We start from the raw sequence: 19,787 nt of genomic DNA, 5'->3' as shown, positions 1-19,787 counted from the left end.
CCACAGAAGCATTTTTAAACCACTTTTAATAGCAAAGATGCATTTATTCCGATTTACTCTTATTCTTGCCCTCCCTCCAAACATCTGAGAGCCCATTATGCAATTGGGAAGGAAGGTTACGCTGGGTGGAGTGGGAGGGGAAGAATGCAGAATTCTAGGTAATTCAATAAAACTGAAAAACCACTTCCTGAGTTCTCAGGGCTGGCTGCCCTCCAGTTCAGATAGTAACCTTGAGTTCTAGGGCTGAGGCTTTTCTCCACTTACCTCAAATGGGGAGATGGCAGCTCCTCCTTCATCAGATTTCACGAAGTGGTACATGCTAAGCAGGCACTTGGAACCATGCCTGGCACATGGCAAGTGCTCACCAAGCTTTAGCTATTTTTAAAATGTTCCTTTTCCTTCCTCTGTCCAACTGAGAGCTAGATGAGCCCCCTGCCCAGTCAGGGTGATTGTGTGTTCAAAACCTGCTGGGGTGAGGGAGAGCGGGCAGGAGTGGGGCCATTCTGCCTGGGGTGATTTTTGATGTTGACTCTGCTCTGCAGGCTGTCTTTGGGAGGCCCAGTGAGGGTATTAGATCCTTGCAGGCATCAGTGGTACTTTTTCATGAGAGACCCATGTCCTCTGTGCTCCCAGACGCCAAAGCAAATCCATGAGGTGGGTGGAAACAGGCCTCTTTTCCTCCCCTGCCTCCAATGACTCCTCAGGGCAAGGTGCCCAGGACCCCCAGAGCCTCACTGCTAGAACTGTTGCCAGGAAGAGGAGGCCAAGTTAGCCGAGGCTATCTGACTTGAGGCCTCAGCCTTCCCGGAGGATGGCCTGTTTCTTCTTCCTAGTCCTTCTGCTTCTGAGAGTGGAGCTCCAGCTGCCTCCGGAGCCCTTGCTTCACCTCCTACATTTCTGTTTTGGGGCACTGCACGGGGATGGCCTTGACTTAAAGGTTCTTGGGCCTCGATTTCTGGCCCAGAGAGTCTTGGCACTGGGTCTTGCCCAGTGCTGAGGATCTGAGGGTCCTGGGTGGCGGTTGCTCAAGATTTGGGTTCTTGCCCAGGCATTCAGCCTGAGGAGTCATAGGGTCGAGGTGGGGGAGGGGCCCGTTTCCACCTGCCTCGTAGATTTGCTTTCTTGCTTGGGAACATGGAGGACTTGGGTCTCTTACTGAGAACACGAATTTCTGGCTGGCGTTTGCTTTCTGTAGTGAAGAGAAGTGTGGATTCAAGGGGACACTTGGCAGATGGGGCATTAGGGGTGTTTAGAGAGGAGTGAACCCCAGATTTATGTGTCTGAGAAAGGAGCCTCTCCTTTCTCCACTTGACCCCAATTCTGGCTCTGAATTTTCCAAGGCTGTTAAAGGGGGCTCTTGGCAGCAGATCAGTCAGAAGATGCCCAGGCACTTATTCATCTTGGAAAAGTGTTAGTTTCATGAGGCCCAGACTTCCAGCACATTGGCTGCTCCTGCCCGTGGGCTCCAGGCTTCTGTAAGGGGGGCCTCTTGTCTGCTCACACCCTCTGGCTGAATACCTCGCTTTGTCCACAGACTCCTTCATCTGTGTGAACAAGAGCCTGATGCGAAACATGGGAAAGCAGACCCTCTCCCAGGGGGTACCTTCCCACCTGGTTTGGCCGTTGTGGGGCCTGGCAGGGCCTGGGCTTTGTGGACTGACTTGGGAAAAGTGGGAACTATGTTTTCATGTTTCCTGTGACTTGCCAGGTGGCACATCTCTGTGTGGCTCCTGTGGGATAATTCATTCCTGCCCCGTATGCTGCAGAGAGGAGGGACCTGAGCCCAAAGGTCACCTGCTCGTGAGTGGCCCAGGCCCCGATCAAGCACATGCCCCTGGGGTTGAGGTGCAGGTCTCGGCCCTTGTGCTAGCAAAACTGAGAGGCCCTTGACTGGAAAAAGCAAGAGGGATTCTCCCCATTTCTCAGTGGGAAAAAAGAACCCAGCCTCCTCAGCCCCTGGGACAAATACCCAAGCCCAGCATGGGACAGACTCTGGTGACTCAGAAACACAGCTGTTTGTCCCCTTTGTGTTCACACACGTGTGTAGACCCCTGGCAACGCTGCCTCAGGGCCTCTGCTGTCTGCCTACCCATCCCCTGAAGTTTGCCTCCCCAGTGCTCATCCCTGTTATTCCCCCACAAGACCCCGAGGTTCCTGTTCTTTGGGGCATCATCTCCAGATCAGCTGGAGTGTCTAGGGCTGGACACGGTACAGGGGAACCATAGGAGACCTAGCTGACTAGGCACCTTCCTGGGATGGGGATGGCAATCTTCCAAGGATGGCTGTTCTGGAAAGGATTCTCCGGCAGGCCTACTAGGGAGGTGGATGATGCTGGAAACTTCTGGCCCTGGGAGCCCCTTTAAGAACTTGGTTGGCAGTAAGAGCTATGTTGCCTCTGTGTGCTGGTCCAAGAGGAAGCTGGGGCCCGGCCTGATGTGGCACATCTCTCCTGTCACCTCAGGCAAGTCATTTTGATTCTCTGTCCCCTGATTTCTCCCCATCAGCCGGCATTACATCCTTTGGGCATTTTCCATTTTACAGCTCACTCTGCAAAAGACCATCCTGTGGGGTCAGGGACAGGGTAGCCGCAGCAGCCTCTGCTGACTCTGGGTGGCAGTGGCCCTCAGATAAGATGCCTCACTTCACACTCAGGTTGCATTTTCCCCACCTGTACCTGAATGGAAGTCATGGAAAGTGCTCTGGGTTTCTTAGTTTCAGTGGGAAGACAGAAGAGACTAGCAATAAAGAAGATTCAACATTTATTACCAAACTACAATTTTTAAAGATTTCCTGCTTGAAACAGCATCCTTGGACAGTGGCTGGTGGGTAAGGTGTCTGTGCATAGTCTAGGGGCACCAAAGACTCTGATGCTCCTGGCAGAGTGGACCCCCAGGCCCAGGGATCAAGGTGGGGAACCGGCCCCTTCCCTCAGGGTCAGACCTGTTGTGTCTGCTACTAGGAAGCAGGCAGGATGCCCTCTTCCTTTTCCTTTCGGAGGCTACAACTGAGTATTGGCAGGTGGGTCAGGGCTGGTACCAGGCACATGTTAAATAAGTACTGTGTTTACCAGAAGGAAGGCGTTGCCTTTGACAAGCATGAGGACAGTGTTTGCAGAAATACGTCAGTAGGAGTTAGCTGGGCCTCCAGGCAGTGTAGTGAGGAGAAAAGCCTTTTAACATTTGGCACTTAGTGTGGTAAGCCTCTTGCAGTGGTTCTCAAACTCTAGTGTGCATCAGAATCACTCTGAGGGCTTGTTAAGACACAGCTTGCCCCATCCCCAGTGTCTGATTCAGTAAGGAATTTGCATTTCTAACAAATTTGTAGGTGATGCTGATGCTGCTGGTCCAGGGACCCACTTTGACAGTCACTGGTCTATTGGAAAGCAGTCTAGTTGATTATGGCCATGGCATCCCGGGCAGGGAGGTGAGGGGAAGGAGGGGGTCTCTGTTCATCTTGGGAAGTTTCTATGGCTCATGGGGGCTCCAGCTTGGGAGAGGCTGAGAGAATTGGTGTCCCTTTCAGCCCAATCTGGAGAATTGTATAGTCCGCCTCTTTCCAGAAGAGGAAAAGTGGTGTGGCCTTGGTTCTAATCTCAGTGCAGTGTTAAAAGAAATCCCAGTGCTTCCCTGTGGGCTCTGTTTACAACTGGCCAGGCAGATATGTGGTTTTGTTACCAGCTAAGGACATCAATTAGAGGGAGGATGGGACCCAGCACAGCCCTCCGTGGGCCTCTGCTGGGCCTGTCATCCTGTCTCAGCTCCTGTCCTGTGTGTTAGTGTTGCTGCATCAGTCCAGTCACCTGTTCTTGAATCCACATTCTCCAGGCTGCCTGCCTCCTGCATTGTCCTGGGAGTCCCTGCCTCCCACCTCTTGCCCCACAGACATGGGTGCCTAGGTCAGCTCTCATCGTCCTGAGCCTGCTGGGCCTTTAGGGAAGCTGGCAGGTGAGAGTCTCTGACACCTGAGTTTGAGATGGCCTGGGTGCTTGCAGCTCAATATTTAAACCCCCAGGTGAAGGTCTTCTTTGCAGAACCTTTTGGGGAAGTGCCTCCAGGTGGCAAGATCAGGAACAAGCCCTGAAAACAGCAATGACAGCAGTGGTGGCAAGTGGTTGGGGCTGTGGGTGGAACAGAAGCTGAGCTTCCTTATCTGAGCTGCCCCTTTGAGAGGCTGATGTAGTTTCCTGCCACTGGAAAATTCCCATCCATTCTGCAAGCAGGTAGGTCCCTATCCAGAGGAGAGTGGCTGACTCTTAAGAAGGAAGGAAGGCCTATTTAATGACTTAAACCAACAGGAGGCGAAATCTCAGAAATCCAGGGCAAGGTGTGTTAAGACATTCACAGTATCATGAAAATGGAAGACCCTACTCTGGAATCCAGACGAAGCCTGGAAGCTCTTGTGTCCAGCTCTGCATGCATTGGGACACACCTTGTGCATTTAACCTGGGCACACACACAGCTTTGAGAACTCTGTTATCTCTTTCAAGGGTCTCAAAACTGTTTTGAGTTTTCCTTTCCCCCTGGCAGCCAATGCGTGGGTTCAAGGTTAGTGGAGATTCCACAGTTGCATGTGGGGAAATGAGCCCAAATGACAGGACAGTGAGCAGTGGGGTCCTGACACTGTGATGCTTTACTACAAGGCACACATGGCCCAGGCAGGGGTGGGCTGCGTGCTGCAGAGTGCCTTTCGTTTCAGGGGCCACTGCTGTGACACTGCCATTTTGCTAACAGTGATGACAAGCAGCTACAGCCCTGTCAGGCCACGCTGACAAGTCCCCTCTCCACAGGAGAGCCAACAGGCCAGGTGTATGTGGTGCAAAGCAGAGAGGGTGGGCAAGAACGGAGACCATTGACATCTGAAGGTCTTTCTTTCTTTTGGTTCCATGCTATTTTTTTCAATCTCAGAAACCTGAAAATGGAAAAAATGAGCCACAAGTGGAAATAGACCCAGTTGTTTGAGTCTGACATGATTCTTTGGGCCACATCCTGTTTCCCAGCAGAGCTACAGTCATCCTTTTAGTCTCTTTCCAGGTGGCACCTCCTCCATGCAGCCTTCCCTAGCAGGCCAGCAGGTTGTGAATTCTTCCCACTCCACCTACCCCGGGCACTCTCCTTGCTGGAGCAGCCCCTCTCTCCTGTAGTCAGTTATTTGCAGACCTAACTTGTCTCCCTGGAGGGCTGGAGCCTTGGTGGTGCCCAGCGTGTCTGGAACACAGACAATCAGAATTCAGTGGACACATGCCTGCAGTCTGTGGGCAGCATGGGTTGAGTGTGTGAGGCTAGAGGTAGGCTCTGGCTCTTTCCTTTTGGCATCTTTGATGGTCCCAGGCTAAGTGAAGGAAGCCACTTTCTAGCCTGGTTCATCAGTTTGGGAGCAAGTGGCATGGGTGGTATGGTCAGTGACTGGGCCATGGAAGGTGGTAGAATCTGCACGTCTGGACTAGAAGTTTCAGTTCTTTTCATTTTCAATGGAAAAAAATCCTTTGCAGCTTCTATTTTCCAGACTGAATGGCAGCATTACCCATGTGGTGTAAGGGTGTTGGATAATACTTGTGTTTATGTTCTCATTGGTTACCATGGAAAAAATCAGAATAGATGGTTTCCATGGAGATTATCTTAAAATTAGTTTCTTTGAAGGTCTGGACATTGCTGCAGGGTTCACTGAATGCTCCTGGTGCCATCAGGGGCTTTCTCTGTGGCAGTGCGAAAGGCTGGTCTGAACATTCATAGATTCAGACAAATCTGCCTCCTGTGCTTGAAAATGCCAGGACACCGGAGTGGGGGTGATCCTGTGCCTCATCTTCCTCCTGGGGTCCCACCTGCCTGCCCTCAGCTCCACAGCTCATTCCAGTCACCTGGGAGTTTTTTTTTTTTTTTGATTAAACAAAACAAAACAAAAAACCTTTGTATTGTGAAAATTTTCAAGCTAGCACAAAAAGTTGAGAGGATAATAGAACGAACCCCATATACCCTTCACCTAGCTTCAGCATTTTGCCAATCTTATTTTGTTCATCTACCCCCACACTTTTTTAGGAAAGTTGGAGTGTTTTTGTTTAATCCCAGATATATTATTTTACCGTAAATAAATTTTTTTGGTTTTCTTGGTTATATAACTGCAATGTTCTTATCACTTCCAACAAAATTAATAATTCCTTAATATCAAATGCCTAGTCCATATTCACATTTTTCCTCATTGTGTCAAGTGTTATTTTGTGCTTTTTGTTCAAATAAGGCCGTGGGAGGCTTTGAGAAAACCCACGTTTCCTCTCCCCACCATGGTTCTGGGACATGGAGAAACTGAGCAGGCTTGGCTTAGAGCCAGCCGCAGTTGGGGTGGGGGCAGGAGGAGCTTTGGGGCTCTCCCCTCCCGCTGTCCTCAGGTATAGTTGTGTACTACGAGCTCCAGGACGAGCTCCAGAACGCCCTTGTTCCAGCCTGAAGATGTGTCAGCGCAGGTGGGCCAGCTATTGCCGGCTGTCCTGTGTTAGGCATCCGCTGGGGGGCGCTGTCCCTCTTCGCAGCCTGCTGGGGGAGGGAGAGGGAGAGGTGATGTAACCTTGGTTCACAGCAGCTGTATGCAAGTTCATTTTCCGGGAAACAGAGGCTGAAACCCCATAGGATGCAGCCTCCCTCTACTCCTCTCTGGGCAGCATGGGGCTGAGGGCTCTGGCCCGCTTGAGGCCTGCTGCCTCTGTGGGGGTAGGCAGAGCCAGTCTTGGTTATCTGTCTTGGCAGGCTTTGTTCATGTCCTGAGATGCTGCACAAAATATGAATTGCAGAGCTTGGGAGTGATGCCCGGGTGTGGTTGGTGCCTCTAACACTCTCCATTGAACTGAGTGCAAGGAGAGTTTAAAATAGCCAGCCTTTGTTCCTGAGGTTTTAAAAATTCAACTCCAGTAGTTACAATGAGCTGTCTTCGAGTGGATCTATAAATAAAATGCTACTGTTCCTCTTTGTCACCAAGAGCTTCGGCGTCTTCCAGAGACGTCGGCTCTGCCACTCGTCTTCATTAGATGCTTCTCATCTGTGGGGCAGCTGCAACCATCAGCAACACGTTCCCTTTTGAAAATCCACATTCCCCCAAGATTAACTACACAGTTACAAATGTAACTTTGCATTGGAGAAACCTGGCAGAGATTGATCAAGGTCAACGCCGCTAATAGTAAGTCCTGTCTGCATGAGCCCCGTGATGTCATGCACATGGCTTTTGTGGTATTGTCCAAAAGCATAACCTCAATCCAATTATGAGAAAACACCAGACAGACCCAGACTGAGGGACGTTGACAACATAACTGATCAAGTACTCTTCAAAAGCGTCAGGGTCCTGAAAGACCAGGGAAAACTGAGGGACTGACACAGATTGCAGGAGACTAAGGAGAAATAACTAAATGCAACATGAGATCCTGGATAGGATTCTGGAATATCAGGATCCAAGGCCATTACTAGAAAAACTGGTGAAGCTCAAATGGGGTCCTTAGTTTGGTTGGTGGAGTTGTCCTAATGTTAATTTCCTGGTCTGCTCATGGTACTAATGGTTATATAAGATGTTAACATGGGGGGAGCCCGGGGGAGGGATACATGGAAATTTTTTTTTTTTTTGTGAGGAAGATCAGCCCTGAGCTAACATCCATGCTAATCCTCCTCTTTTTGCTGAAGAAGACCGGCTCTGAGCTAACATCTATTGCCAATCCTCCTCCTTTTTTCTCCCCAAAGCCCCAGTAGATAGTTGTATGTCATAGTTGCACATCCTTCTAGTTGCTGTTTGTGGGACCGGCTTCAACATGGCCGGAGAAGCGGTGCGTCGGTGCACGCCCAGGATCCGAACCCGGGCCGCCAGTAGCGGAGCGCACGCACTTAACCGCTAAGCCATGGGGCCGGCCCTATGGAAATTCTTTGTACTGTTTTTTGCAACTTTTTTCTAGGTCTAAAATTAGTTCAAAGCAGTTTAATTAAAAAAAATAAAATAAAACTACAGTTAACACGAGCTTTATCAGAAGCCTTGATCTCCCTCCCAGGGTGCCTTGGTTCAGGTGTGGGCAAGGTTGGTGTTTCTGTCTCAAGGTAGGGAGTAGTTAACCCTAGGGTACTCAGTGCCCAGCCTGAATTGATCACTTGGTAACGTTTGTGGAACTGAACTGAGCAAGAGCCAGCCCTAAAAGAAGAAGGTCGTGTTCAGAGGGCATGCTCTTACAAGGGCGTCTTGATCACCAGCATGGGGACAGCAGGGCAGTGTTGTCTGCTTGTCAATGTTGTCGTTTCTGAGAATGCTGTAGAGGTGCATCTGCTCCAGGAACTCCAGGGCAGACTCTCCGCGGACACTGAGAGTCTATGTCCAAGCCCGAGCGTGGGCCTGCTCCTCCTGAGGCTTCCATGGGCTGTGTGGAAGACTCCACTGCCCTGCTCTGCCCTGTTCCTTCTCATCCGTGTCCCTGACTCCCCGGCTCTGCCTTGCTGCCTACCAGTGTGTGTTTCTGGCTGTACCAGGTGTGATGACCTCGAGGGCTTCACCCCCTAAAGGCTTGGGTTGTTTTCCTGCTCCCTCAGAACCCCTCCAGGGAAGAGGACCAGGGCCTCTTCTGTGCTAAGGAAAGTTCTCACCGCGTGATGGTCCCTTTGCTTTCTCACGCCTCCACCAGTTTGCAATTGCTTATCCTTCCTCTCCCCATTTCATCCTTGTTCCTTTCTCCCCACAGCTTCCCTCACGTGGGTATGTCATTTCAGTAAGACAGACCTCCCAGCTCCACTTCTTTCTCCTGGGGGCATATTTGGACATTGGAGTGACTTTCCATTTCCTGCTTACCAAGGCAATCTTTTTACTCCTTTGAAAAATTTGACTTTATAAATCAACCCTCTTATTTGAGGGGAAATACTTAGAAACCCTCAAAGAGTGTGGCTGGGGAGTCAGCAGGAGATTGCTGGGGGTTGAGCTCAGGAGTTGCTGACATAGCCCTGGGTGTGGGGCCTTGGTTTTGCTTTGGGCCTGTGTGAGGAGCTGGGGGTTCCTTGGTTTGTGCATTTAGCATCTCCCACATGCCTGGCAGGCCTGTGGCCAACACAGGTGGAATAGAATGACAGAGGCACCTATGGTCCCTGCCTCAAAGGGACTACATTCTGAGGAGAGGACTGTGAGATGAGAAAATGGGCCAAGCTGCCTGTGGTCCGGGGTCTCGATGGCACTAGGTCTGTGTGAGAAGGCCTGGAATCCAGGGACAGGTCAGGCACATGGATCCTTCATCCTCCGTTTTAGATCCATCCTTCGACCCCTTCACAATTCTTGGTTCAAGGGGCACCTTGTCTGCTTCCCATTGCTGGGGGCCTGGGGTCAAGGGGTGGCTCTGAGACCTAACTGTGATCCATCATCATGGAGTAGCTGATTCAGTTCAGAGGCTGCTCCGCTGCCCCAGGCCCCATGCCCCTGAGCCTCTTGGCTCACGCACTCTGTGCACCCAGATGACTGGCACTCCTTGGGAGCCTGGGATGGGGAATGCCAAAGGCACTCTGCACATTCATGCTCTAGACAAATGCCAACAGCAGTAACCAAACCCCATCCTCACACTCAGGCTGGCTTGGAAGAACATTGGCAAGATTGCTGAACAATTAGATGGTTTGAAGAAACCAGAATTCCTCTTGAGTTCAGGGCTATGTTTAGAACCAGAAGTTTCCTCTCTTGTTGACTTCAGGCCGGAACCCTAAATTATAGGGCAAACAAGGCTGTAGTATATCTAGTCCATAAATATGTGTAGGGAATTCAGTACCAGGTTTCTTCTGAGCTTTGGTTTGAGAAAACAGCCATGCCTTTTTCCACTTGAGTAGCCAAAGATGAGATGAGGGTGAGCCCAAGTGAGCTCTGTCCTGAGCCCAAGTGAGCTCTGTCCTGTTCCCTGCTCTCCTCACCAGGACCAGATTTAGCAAGCAGGGAGGCAGGCACACATGGATACCTGTTAACTTTCCATGAGGGCAAATTGTCCAAGAAAAGGCCTGAGGTGAAGACTAAGAAACGTCTGTGTCCATGAATCTCTGCATCCTCACTTAGCAGACTATGCAGTGAACAGTTCAATGAAAGATTAAATTGAAAAGATTTAATCATGGTGTGTGTGTCTGTGTGTGTGTGTCTATCTATTTCTTCCAGTTTTGCACTCAGCCCTGCTTTGGAAACAGTGACGTGCTTTGGTGTTTTAAGTGGGCAGTGGCCAGACGAGCTGCCCACTGTATGCCCACTTAGGTCACCTTCCTCTTCCCTCTCTGGCCCAGACTTAAGCCATGGACCAGTTCATGGATGCTTTTGTCTGTTACAGAGTTTCGATTTCTGGAGCAGGCCGGGCAGGGAGCAAAGTCCAGTGTTAGAGATTAAAAGAAAAGGAGAAATTTCCACCTTGTGCAGGTGTTAATAATTGACCAACCCACCCACTAGAAGGGGGCGTTCTGTCAAGTCAGCTCACAACATCTTTATGGTAAAATTCCAGCCACTCCTGGCTGATGGCCAGGTATGTGCAGACCTAGCTCACTCACGACTATCAAGCTGTGTATGGACCCCTAAGTGAATGAGGCTTGATGTTCCATAACTGGGCCACCACTGTTTAGGAAGCCCTTCCTGGGGACATCTGCTAACAACTGGGTAGGTTGAGGCTTTGGGAATTAAACTGCACTGAAATGTAACTCTGGCTTTCTACATTTGGAAACTGTAGTCCCCAGACCAATGGTGGACCTCATGGGCCTTACCTGGGATCTTCAGCGCTGGGTTGTGCCCATTGGTAATGTCCCATGGGGAGGTGGTGATTTTCACCTTGAGTGCAGAGTGGTCTGGTTTCTTTCACTAAGCCTAATTATTTTGAGATTCCCTCAGGTTCTTACATGTATCAATAGTTCATTCCTTTTTATTGCTGAGTAGTACTCCATTGAATGGATATACCGCAATTTGTTTATCTGCCTGTTGGTGAACATTTGGGTTATTTTCAATTTTTGGCTAATACAAATGAAGCTGCTGTTAACTTTTATGTACATATCTTTCTATGAACATATATTTCCATTTTTCTTGGGTAAATACGTAGAAGTGGAATGGCTGGGACACATAATAGGTGTATGTTTAACCTTTAAGTAATTGTCAAACTGTTTTCCAATGTGGCTGTACCATCTTACATTCTCTCTAGCAGTGTATGAGAGTTTGAGTTTCTCCACGTCTTTGCCAGCACTTGGTATGGTCAGTCTTTTTAACTTTAGACCATTCTAATAGGTGTATAGTGGTATCTCTTTGTAATTTTAACTTGGATTTTTCTAACAACTAATGATGTAGAACTTTTTATGTGTTTGTTTGCCATCTTTATATGTTCTTTGGTGAAGTGTCTATTCATATCTTTTGCCTGTTTGTTGTTGTTAGGTTTTTTTTGTCTTCTTATTGAGTTTTGAAAGTTCTTATATATTCTGGATACAAGTCCTTTGCCAGATATGTGACTTGCAAATTGTTTTGTGCTGGTCTCAGCCTATGAATAACCAGTGTTGTGATTGGACTGGCCCTGTGGTTCTTATTATAATTGCAAGACACCCGTCTTCAATAACCATCAGGAAATTTTGAAAAAATAAAGGTTTATTACTCACGGGACCTGGAAATTACACAGCACACCTGGGGCCACACAGTAAGGTTGTGGGGGGTGAGGGAGGAGGTGGGGAGCGCCTGAGCCTGGGGTTCTGCTTTTATTGGGGTCAAGGGTGGGGGCCTGGAGTTTTGCAGGAGGCTCACTCTTTACTGGTGAATTTAAAACATAAAAGCAGGAATTTAAAGTGCAGGAAGAGAAAAAAACAAGTGGCCAAAATGATCAGTTAATCAAAATCAACCAAGATCTCTAAAACAAAGGAGCCTCAGTCGGGGGAGATGGCCTGGCTCTTTATCTAGTCATGTGGCTGGCAGTGTGTTTATTCAAGATAGCCCTCTTGAAGTGGATGCCTCTTTGAAATGAATGCATCTGCAATCAAAGCTTAAGTCAGGCACTGGCGTTACAAAAAAGAAAAAAACAAAGCTGTCAGCGCTTATACTACACCAGTATTTTCACTCAGTCTGTGGTTTGGGTATTCATTTTCTTAACAGTATCTTTTAAAGAAATTTTGAATTTTTTTTTTTTAATTTTTTAAATTTATTTTTCCCCCCAAAGCCCCAGTAGATAGTTGTATGTCATAGTTGCACATCCTTCTAGTTGCTGTATGTGGGACACAGCCTCAGCATGGCCGGAGAAGCGGTGCGTCGGTGCGCGCCTGGGATCTGAACCCGGGCCGCCAGCAGTGGAGCGCGCACACTTAACCGCTAAGCCGCGGGGCCGGCCCAGAAATTTTGAATTTTGATGCTGTTCATTTTATCAACATTTTCTTTTATGGATCATGCTTTGAGTGTCATATCTAAGAAATCTTTACCTAACCCAAGGTCACAAAGAGTTTATCCTATGTTTTAGAAGAAAAATTTATGCCAATATTATAGTTTAAGGTTTTACATTTAGGTCTTTGATTCATTTTGATTTACTTTTTGTATATGGTGCGAGATATGTACCAAAATTCTTTTTTTTTGCATATGGATATCCAATTGTTCAGCAATTGTTGAAAATACTATCTTTTCTCTACTAAGTTGTTTATGTGCCTTTGTTAAAAATTAATTGATCAGATATCTGTGGTTCTATTTCTGGACTCTGTTCTGTTAATCTATGTGTCTCTCCTTTCACCAATACCACACTGTCTTGATTGCTATAGCTTTGGACTGAGTCTTTAAATCAGGTAATGTGAGTCCTCTGATTTTGTTCTTTTTTTGAAAATGGTTTTGGCTTTTCTAGTTCCTTTGCCTTTCCATATAAATTTTAGAATCAGCTTTTTTATTCCTATACGTGATTTTGGGGAGAATTGACATCTTTAACAACATTGAATCTTCGCTACATGAACATGGTATAGCCCTTTATTGATATTGGTCGTCTTTGATTTTTCTCATCAGTTTATTGTAGTTTTCAGCATACAGATTTTGTACATATGTTGTTAGATTTATATCTAAGCATTTTGTAGTGGGTTCATGGTGGTCCCCCAGAAGATGTTCATGTCCTAACCCCCAGAACCTGTGAATGTGACCTTACCTGGGAAAAGGGTCTTTGCCATTGTAATTAAGTTAAGGATCTCAAGATGAGATCATCTTGGATTAATGGGTTGGCCCTAAATCCAGTGACAAGTGTCCTTATAACAGACACATAGAGGAGAGACACACAAAGAGAAGAGAAGAGAAGGCCATGTAAAGGAGGAAGCAGAGAGTGGAGTTATGCAGCCATAAGCCAAGGAATCCTGGAGCCACCAGAAGCTAGAAGAGGCAAGACGGGATTCTCCCTTAGTGCCTCCAGAGGAAGTGTGGCCTGTTGACACCTTAACTTAAGATTTCTGGCCTCCAGGATTCTGAGAGAATAAATTTCTGTTGTTTTAAGCCACCTAAGTGTGACAATTTTTTAGAGCAGCTCTAGGAAACTGAAAACACATATTATGTTTTCGGTGCTATTGAAAAGATAATTGCCAAGAATTTTTGAAAAATAATGAAAAGCATCAAACCACAAATACGTAAAACTCAGAGAAATGACAAGCAGACTCATGAAAAAACAAAAACAAAACAAAACCCCACGCAAATTATATTCAAGCTTCTGAAAACCAAAGATTAAGAGAAAATCTTGAAGGTAGACAGAGAAAGGAAACATTATATACAGAGGATCAGAGGTAAGAATTACAGAATTATTCTCACATGAAGCTACACAAGCCAGAAGACATGAAGTAACATCTTTAAAGTATTCACAGAAAAAACTGTCAACCCAGAATTCTGCACTCAGCAAAAATACCTTTTAGAAATGGAAAAATAAAGACTATTTTTCAGACAAACAAAAGCTGAGAGAATTCATTACCAGCAAACTTGTCTATTTTCTCTCTCTTCTCCCTCTGGGATTCCAGTCACACGTGTGTTAGACAATTTGATATTGTCCCACAGCTTGTGAATGCTCGATTCTGGTTTTTTCCCCATTATATTTCAGTTTGAAGAATTGATCTATCTTTAAAGTCATTAATTTATTTTCCTCAGCCGAGTTGCACCTAATAATAGCCCATCAAAGCAATTCTTCGTATCTGTTACTGGGTTTCTTATTTCTAGCATTTCCATTGACTCATAATTTCTAGCTCTCTGCCGAAATTCCTCACCTGTTCATGTGTGTTGTCCACATTTTCTAGTAGAACCTTTAACGTTAATCATAGTCATTTTAAATTCTCTGTCTGATAGTGCCACCATCTAAGTCATCTGAATCTGATTCTGCTGATTGCTTTGTCTCTTGACAGTGGGGTTTTTCTCTCTTGCCTTTTTGTGTGTCTCAGACATCCTGTTTAGGATGGTAGAGACTGAGGTAAATAGTTGATCCTATCAGGAGTTGAGCTTAGTTGAGCATTATCTTGCACTTAGGGTGAGGTCTGGGTGTTCAAGGGTGTTTCTCAATGTTCCTACTCCACCCCCAGCTTTCAGCCTTCCCTAGGGGCCTGCTCCTTAGAGGGTGTCTGTTTCTATGCTCTGGTCCCTCCTCCAGTAATAAGCTGCTGTTGCTTGTTACATGGTGCTTGCTAGCTTTGTTGGGGGGGAATTCTCTGTTGTCCTGGCCCAGCTTCAGTCTTAGTTAGGCCCTGTGTCCCTGGGTCTCAGAAGTAGGGCATTCTCAGTAAGTAGTGCTGCCCTTCTCTCAGCCGTGGGAAACCTCAGTGATCTCAGCTCAGGATGGTTTCCTGCCTCTCCCCCAAGGGCAGAGGGGTTTTTTATCTTTCTTTGCTCTTCTCCAGTAGCTTAAGGATTTTGCTCTGTAATGGACAAGGGTCCTGGCGGGACTTCATGCCTTTTCCATGTCGACTCCCCTCCTCCAGGTCTGCACCCTCAAGGATGGTTTTCTTCCCTCTACTGCGCTGCCCCCAGTCTTTCTCATGAACGCCCAGAAGTCTGTGGAGAAGAACCTGTGAGCAGGTACAAACTGCTCTTGTATCTGTGGCTCCTAGGGGTTCTCCACTCTCACCCTGTCCACACTCAGCCTCCAGCAATTTGTTAAAACTCATAACTCAGGGCCGGCCCTGTGGCTTAGCGGTTAAGTGCGCGCGCTCCACTGCTGGCGGCCTGGGTTCGGATCCCGGGCACGCACCGACGCACCGCTTCTCCGGCCATGCTGAGGCCGCGTCCCACATACAGCAACTAGAAGGATGTGCAACTATGACGTACAACAATCTACTGGGGCTTTGGAGGGAAAAAAATAAATAAATAAAATCTTTAAAAAAAAAAAAAACTCATAACTCAATTCCTCTTACCCACTTACACGGCACTCGGTGTCCCTTCTTCCTGTGCTTTGCCAGAGGTGAGCTGATGTTCACTTCCTGTTTTCCTTGGAAGAGTCTGTCTCCTTAGATTTCAGGCTAGTTGTTTGCTCTGTGACCTCAGCTCTCTGATTTAAGAAAAGCTATGATTCTTTTAGATTGTCGGTCTTTTTCTTGTTAGGATGGGATTAATGCTTTCCCCAACTTTATATTCCTAGGCGGAAACTCCTTATTCGTACCTGCATCTTGATGATGAAAAAGTGAGACCATAGTCAGTCCAGACACCAGTCCAGACCTTGTCGCAAGGAAGACTTGCAAGCTGTTTTGTTTTGTTTTTTAATGAAAATTTATGGGTTGGTTACCCATGTGTTTGAGTGGCTGAGATCAACCGTAGATATTTATTCCTACTTTGTGCAAACTGCTGAGCTCCGGGTGGCATATGATAGGCTGGCAGCAACAGAAACTGAGGCAAGCAGAAGGTCAACCTACTGTGAGAGCCTAGGATCCCACACAAGGTGGAGTGAGAGGGGACACCTACAGACCCCAAGTGAGATTTCCACAAAGTTAAAGAGATTCATCTATTCTGAGTTTCACCTTTTTTTTTTCTTTTGATGTTAAGGTGTTTATCTTTGGCAAAAGTGAAAGTTGTCGACTTGCTGCAGCTCTGTAGGTTTGGGTGTGTGGGTTAATGTTGCTGTGATTTCACTCATGGTACACGAACTAGAACCACCAGGCAGGCCCCTAGTTCCCTTTGATGTTGAACAGACAAAGCACTGATAAGATTTTCCCTTCGACGCTGCTCTGGTTATTCCGCCACTGTCATTACTCCCAGCCCTGGTGCCTGCGTCTCTTCCCACTCTTGCCTGTCATCTTCTTAGCTCTGCTTTATTGCTTATTTGCCAGGCTCTCAGGGAAATGCCACATCTTCAGGATGCTGGAGTGCAGGTGAGTGGCTGTGATGCTGTGTAGGGCGGAGCTGTTTGCACTTTGCCATGGGAAGGTTTCATTACACAGACATGTCACCATGGTGGGCTTGGCTCTTTGAGGTGTCAAGTGTTTGTGGAGGGCCTGCTCTGTATTCAGCTGTGTGCTAGGCAGGCATTCCAGGGCAGGCAGGGTGGGGAATGACACAAAATGTTAGACCCAGGAGCTGGGGGCATTCATGGGGTTGTAAGAGAGGAGCTGGGCATGTGGAAGCAAAACTGCAGGCGATGTCACCTGTCAGAGGCTGCCTGATGTTGGAACTGCCTGTCCTTGGGTTCAGATCCCAGTCTGTGATTTCCTGGGTGACTTAGAGCAAGTTATTTAACCTCACTGAGCCTGCTTCTCCATCTGAAAAATAAGGTTAATAATGGCTGCTGTGAAGGGCCATTGTAAAGATTAGATGAAGTGACATGTATAAAACACTGGCACATAGTAGGTAGGAAGTAAACAGTGATTGTCATCTTCATATGCTGGGCGGGCTGTGTGCTAAGGGCTGTAATGTCTGCTGATGAGATTGTCAAGGAAGCTGAGAAGGGCCGTGTCCTGATGAAGGTAAGAAGGGGACCAAATGGCGTGGCCAGAGGAATGGCCCGGGGCAGGCAGGACCCTGGACTTGTAAGTGAGGCTGGAGGCTGGGTACCTTCCAACAGTCACTTCCTGTCTGAGCCTCAGTTTCCTTTGTTGTAAAATGGACACAACCCATGAAAGCTTGGCGTAGATGGGAAAACATGGTGGTTCCTGCAGCCCTCTCTTCCAAAGGCTGCCTCCCTGGCTTGGGCACGTGACTCCTGTCCTCAGTACTCCTTTGGAGCTGGCTCGCCTTTGGCTCAAATGGAGCGTTCCTGTTTCTAAAGTCAGTGGTGCTTGGGCCGGCCTGGTGGCTTAGCAGTTAAGTGCGCGCGCTCCGCTACTGGCGGCCCGGGTTCGGATCCCAGGCGTGCACCGTCACACCACTTCTCCGGCCATGCTGAGGCCGCGTCCCACAGACAGCAACTAGAAGGATGTGCAGCTATGACATACAACTATCTACTGGGGCTTTGGTGGGGGGACCTTTAAAAAAAGATAAATAAAATAAAGTCAGTGGTGCTCACCGCCCCTGCACCCACCCCCTGCCAACTCCCCGTCGTCACTGTGTTCCAGAGGCTCAGCTCGGCACTGTCAGTTTCTGGGCCGTTCTGCAGAAACACTCAGAATTTCCATTCCCTCCTTCCTAAGCAGCTGTCCACTCCTTGAGGATGCTGGCTGTCAGGACAGAGGGCTGCCCGGCTCCCACCCGCCTCTGGTGGCCTTTACTGAGAGAGCCAATGGGACTCAGTGTCCAGAGGAAGAGTGTGCATGTCTGAAAGGGGGGTCCTTTGGAAGCAGTGGGCAGAGGACTGCAAATGCTTCTCAAGAAAGACCTGTTGGTGATTTCAGATAAGAGCCTCTCACAGCCCAGCCCTTTGAAGGACAGGCCCAGTCATCACCCCCATTTTACAGACGAGGAAATGGAGGCCCAGAGAGGTTAAGCCTCTTTCCCGGGGCCACCTAGCTAGTCAGTGATGGAGCTCAGATGTTGGCCAAGGCCTGTCTGAGTCACTGCTCTTCCCCACTGCTCTCTGCTGTGTCTGGGGGCTGCTGCTGTGAAATAAAGGCTGGTTGAGGCTTCCGAAACATTTCCTTTTGGGATGGACTTCTGGCTGGGCATTGGGATTTGATGTTCATTGATTCCTAGAGGACTGAAATTGCCCCCGGCCTCGTGGGCCAGGGTCTTACAAAATGGCCATAGCACCACAGCAGACATGCCCACGATGGGCATGTGGACACGACTGTTCCTGTTTTCAAGAATACCCCTCTGGCTTGTGTCTCATTCAAGTTCTCTTTAACCACCAGGGCTTGCATTTTTCCCAAGTTCAAATTGATGTGCACTTGAGAGTTTGTTATCTATGAGATTGGAATACTTTCCTAATAGGGAAAAATATGCAGGTAGCGTCCACGTGCTAAACTGCTCTCCTTTGAGCATCTTCTCCTGGGTTGATTCTTTTCAAGGACTCTGATGCCCAATCATGTGAGTGTGTTCAGGGCAGAGCATCTTCCCAGGGCTGGGCTGCTGTGGATTCGTCTAAGAGATGCCAGCTGCTGATGGCGTGTGTTCAGGCAGCCTAGTGTTGTCAGGGCCAGGTGGTGGGCAGGTGTGCAGGCATCCTAGGTGAGCCCCAGTCATAGCAAGGATCGTCCACTCTGTGGCATTGGGGGGTGGAGAGGGGTGCTGGGTGGAGTAGCCTTGCTCTGTGGTGCATGGGTAGATGGCAAGCTTTGAGCCCAGTGATGTCCCGGGTGTAGAGGAGGGAGGATTGATGAGTGCAGACAGGAGACAGAGCGGCACACAGACACACTGGTGGGCGGCAGGCCCTGTGGGCAGGCCAGCATTGATTCATTCTACTCACGTGCCCTGGCCTTAGAGATGCAGTAGCTGGAGGAACAGGGCAGGGATGGGGCAGGCCCAGGTGTGCAGGAGCATAGAGGAGCTTCTGATGGGGGTTACAGGGTTGCAAGATGAGTGGAGGATGGGATGCTCTGAACAAGAGAAAGTAAGGGTGGATGAGGGCCTTCCTGATGAAGAGGACTGTGGGAGCAGGTGCAAGGCTGCCGAGGCAGGAAGGGAGATGCAGAAGGCAGCATACTGGAGCAGGTTGCCTTGTCAAGGGGCTTGAATTTTCTCCCAAAGGCGACAGAGAGCCCTGGAGGACTGACAGAGCTGGGGAGAGAGTGGTAACATTTGGAGTATCCATTAGTGAGGTCATGGTTGAAAACCCTGAGCCCCAAGTGTGGCTGCATTTGGGGGTTACTGGGGCTTTGGGGCTGGTGGAGAGTGTGAGCCTCACCAAGCACGTCATTCCCACAAGGAACAAGTCCTCAGAGGAATTGTGGGTTCCAAGACCAGAACCAGGGTATCTGCCAACTATGTCCTTGGGAACCAGGTGGCTCTGGGAATCCTGTCCTGCTGAACACGTGCACCGCGGCTCCTGGGTCAGGAGAAGCTTTCATCTTTGAACAGAGCGGTGCCTGACTTTAGGGACACACATTGGACTGGAATGAGTGCCCTTAGGAAATCACTTGTCCTTGGTGGTGGTGGTCGGGGTGGGTTTTGCATTTGGGGACTGAGGATCTTAGGCAGAAACACCAAGCCCCTCACGTTCCCGGAGTCTTGTCTGAAGCTGCCCAGGGCACCTGTCTTGTGGAGTCTGACTCCCGTCAGCCATCTGGCCAGGATGTTCACATAGAATTCCTGTTTTCCCAGGGTATCTGTGCCAGGGCAGGGTTGGAATATCCCCCCAGTTCTAGGCTATCCCTGTGCTGGGAGTGGGGAACTGGCATTGAGCTAACCAGGAGGAGGGGTGACCTCAGAGTCAGGACAGGCTTCAGGGTCTCTAGACTCTGAGAGGCCTACAGGAGGATGAGGCCACATGAAGAGTTGGCAGCCAGCCA

At 48.6% G+C, this 19,787-nt stretch overlaps 1 protein-coding gene across 3 annotated transcripts in view; it reads left to right on the top strand.

Annotated features, from left to right (window-relative positions):
• Nucleotides 1-19,787, top strand: part of POC1A (POC1 centriolar protein A) — a 72,777-nt gene that overhangs the window by 34,165 nt on the left and 18,825 nt on the right. The gene's annotated exons all lie outside the window — the stretch shown is intronic.

The sequence above is a fragment of the Diceros bicornis genome, chromosome 2 (genome assembly GCF_020826845.1).
Source record: "Diceros bicornis minor isolate mBicDic1 chromosome 2, mDicBic1.mat.cur, whole genome shotgun sequence".
Classification (NCBI taxonomy): Eukaryota; Metazoa; Chordata; class Mammalia; order Perissodactyla; family Rhinocerotidae; genus Diceros; species Diceros bicornis.
The sequence above is the reverse complement of the archived record's forward strand: the minus strand, read 5'-3'. Positions and strand labels throughout refer to the sequence as shown.